Source organism: Gobio gobio (assembly GCF_949357685.1).
Source record: "Gobio gobio genome assembly, chromosome: 2".
Classification (NCBI taxonomy): domain Eukaryota; kingdom Metazoa; phylum Chordata; class Actinopteri; order Cypriniformes; family Gobionidae; genus Gobio; species Gobio gobio.
In genome coordinates, this window is record NC_137098.1 from 69234804 (window position 1) to 69238443 (window position 3640).

At 42.2% G+C, this 3640-nt stretch overlaps 1 long non-coding RNA gene across 1 annotated transcript; it reads right to left on the minus strand.

Annotated features, from left to right (window-relative positions):
• Positions 1–2964: 2964 nt before the first annotated feature.
• Positions 2965–3254, minus strand: LOC307139857. Its single transcript, XR_013818181.1, has 2 exons — positions 3141–3254; positions 2965–3016 (listed from the first exon to the last, which is right to left on the minus strand). It is a non-coding gene; the product is annotated as an uncharacterized lncRNA (long non-coding RNA).
• Positions 3255–3640: the final 386 nt, after the last annotated feature.

Consider the following 3640-nt stretch of genomic DNA (forward strand, 5'->3'; position numbering starts at 1 on the left):
CTGTTTGTTATCAGGCATTTGTGGTCTTTCTTTAAATGGCAGTGGCATCTCATAATGCCCTTGTTTGGTTCTCTTTATGCCTTGTTGAAGTTTATCAAGGAAGACAAGATCTTCCTGAGACACTGTGATGTCATTTACACTGAGTTCTCTGAAGTCACCTTCCAGTGCACGGATTGCATCCATGGGAGTTACTGGGGGAATTTCTTTGACGATAACACGATGACAGAGGCTGCTCATCATACCTGTCTCAAGGTGGGGTTCTGAACTACCAACTATGCTCCACCCTAGGTCTGTCTGGATGGCGTATGGTTCATCATCTCCGCCTAATATTGCTTGCCTGGGTGCCAAAGCTCTGGGCAGTTGTAGCCTATGAGGAGACTCACTTCACAGTTGAGGAGAGGAGGGATTTCATCTATGATTTGTGAAAAGTGACTCCAGCGCTTGGCTGTCTCACAGGTTGGTATGTTTTCACGATTGGCTGGTATGTAATCTTTTGTGTATGCATGAGACAGTTTGATGATCGTTTTTGAACTGTAGCCTCTTACGAGGAGATCAGTCACCCTTCCACTATTTACAACAGTTTTCTTTCCCATCATAGTGGTTAGTTTTAGTTTCACTGGAGACACCTCGGCTTGAAGTTCACGACTAACATCCTGGTCAATAAAAGCAGTATCACTCTGCGTGTCTAGCAATGCATATACAAGTTTTTCTTGGCATGGGTTTGCAGCAGATGACACCCACACTGGAACTATCATTGAGGTACTGACAGACTGTCCTTCTCTGGCAACATGGAGTGACATGGCGGGTGTTGTCGCTAATGTGTGATTCTGTGTTGTATCTTCCATGTTCACGTGCCTTTGTCCTTTCAGATCTTTATAGTAGTTCTCATCATGAAGGTAAGTTGGGTGTCTTTTAGTGCAAATGTCACAGGTGAGGCGGTGTCTACAGTCCTTTGCACTATGACCTTGTCTCAAACATCCGTAACACAATTTATTGTCTTTAACACATGTCCTTCTATCTTCCAGGGACATTTTCATGAAGTTTGGACATTTGTGAAGCTGGTGTGTGCCTTCGCAGAATATGCATGGAGGTCTCATGTACGTTTTGGTTGCTGGTTGTTTGTCAGTTTGCACTGTAGTCTTCATGTTAAATGCACTTGCCTTATTCCTTTTAATGTCCTTTAGATTCCTTTTATCGTTGGTTGATTCAAGGGAGCGAATCGCATGGATGGAAGTTACTGGGTTGCAGGCAACTTCTGCTTCTAGGGACAGGAATGTGGCGAAATCACTGAAGCTGGGAAAGTCTTTGCCCTCCATTAGTGTCTTTGTAACTTGACGATTCCACCTGGCGGCTGTCCATTCGGGTAGTTTTTGTAACAATTTTTGATTTTCGTCGCAGTCGTTTAGGATTTCCAATCCTTTTACATGAGGCATGGCACGCATGCATGCATTTACAAAATCTGCGAAGTTTCTCAATCCTTCAGCATCCTTTGAGTATATTTTTGGCCAGCAGGACAGTTTCTCTCTGTATGCTTTCTGGATAACAAATGTCTGACCATATCGTTGGTTGAGCCTTTCCCAAGCATCTTGGTAAGCTTCTTCGTCATTTCTATAAAAAGTTCCCTCAAGGCATTTACGCGCCGGACCGCTCACGTATCTTTTTAAATAGTACAGTTTATCTGCAGCAGAGATGCCCTTTTGGTCAATTAGTGACATGAAGGTGGATTTCCATTCAATAAAATGAATTGGTTCACCGTTGAATACTACTGGCTCTGGGGTAGGAAGTCTATTCATCATTATACTTTCCTGAACGGCCCTTGCAAGCTGAGTGACACTGGGAGGCTCTGACAGCATGGATGAGTTAGACAGGGGTGATGCAGAGGGTTGTGGTGTGTCATTTGGGTTCACCTGTTCTCTCTTGATTGGCTGAGCATCATCCATTTGTTTTATTTCTCTGTCATAGGCTTCCAGCTTGGCTCGGGCTGCCTTTACATCCCTTTCAGCGCGCAGACGTTCTAGCTCAGTTTTCTGTATTTCTATTTCTTTCTTATGTTGTTCCTCTAGATCCTTTATCCTTTCTTTTTGCCTCCTTTCTTCTTGGGCTATCTTATATTCAGCTTCTCTTGCCGCTAGTTCTGCAGCTGCATCAACCCGTTTTGATGCAAGGTATGATGATGATGAGCGGTGGGAGATACTTGAGTTTGCAGCAGTGGAACCGTATATGGAGAGTGCATATTCACGATCTAAAAGCTCACGTAGACGGCCTCTTTCACGTTCTGCGTCAAAATCTCCATCAATGCCAGTTAATCTTTCTAAGATTATTTTCACAATGTCACAAGTTACTGATTCGCATGCATCAATTTTTCTCCGTAAATCAGTTGATGGTGCTACATAGCTTCTCATCTCAGTGTAAAGTCTCATGACATCATCCCTTCCTTTCTCCAGATCATCTGCCAGTAATGACAGCTGTATTTCAGTTACGTCTGACTTTAATCTTTCTCTTGTCGCACGTGCTTGTGCTTTCCACTGTTCATACAAATTCACAAGTCTTCTTTCCTTTTTACTTGCTTCTTCTCTTTGATATTCAAGCATCCTTTCTGTTGGTGTTTTGATTCTTTCAGAGCGGCGAGCTACATCTGACATGCTCTGGGTTTTATTCTGTAGATCAGCCAACAGTTTTTCTTTACATTTTATTTTTTCCTTTATGTCTTGCCTTTTATTCTCACTTTCGTTTTGAAGTAGGTGTTTACATTCTTCAATTTCCCTTTGTAGATCAAGAATGTGTTCATTGATGTCACTTGAAATTACAGATGGAATCTGTGAGTCTTCCATTTGCAGACTTTATGTACCTTTCAATTTCCCGACCAACTTCTGCCACCTGCTGGCTATTTGTCGCGTTGCATGGCGGCGAACGGTCAAGCTCTTACTGTAGCGTCCAGTCGAAAGAAGTCAGCCAACACTGATGATTTAGTGACCTTTTAATGAGTTTCTTTGCAGATCATAAACCAACGTAAGAGCTGAACACAAAATAAACAAAACAACGTGTCACTCTCACTCAAACATTAGCCATTTTCATTGACATTTTTTCAGTATGAACCAAAGCTTAACAAAACATCCTCTACACCATAAGACATAGCATACCTTGTTGCCACTTTCGACTGAGGCTATCTTCTTAATCTCTTTAACCTTTATTTTCAAGGATTCACCTTCTCTTTATTTCTAGAGATTCTTTCCTTGTCCCTTTTTCCTTTTTTTTCTTAGATCCCTCGCGCCTCTCGTAATTTCAAAATAAAAGCCAGTTTCCGCTAAACAGGAAGTGTCAAAATAAAAGCATTTAAATGTATACCGTGTACATTCGAGGTCCTTTACAAAATGCTTATTAGTTACTTTATTATTCCCCTTTCCAAGTAAGTTCAGTGCCACACAAGTAAAGAGTTATAGGGTTAACTTTAAGCTTGTTGGCTCGTTTTTGGAGTAGTGGAGTAATGGAGAATGAGGGTAGGCCTACATAGGGCGAATCGGACAGCGGTAAGTTCATTCATCAGGGCGCGGCTCTCTCAGTGCGTTGAGAGTACACCGTCTGGTTGAGTGAGTGAACGTTTCAAACGCATAAGGAGTTGTTTCTCGTTTGCTCTCGAAAT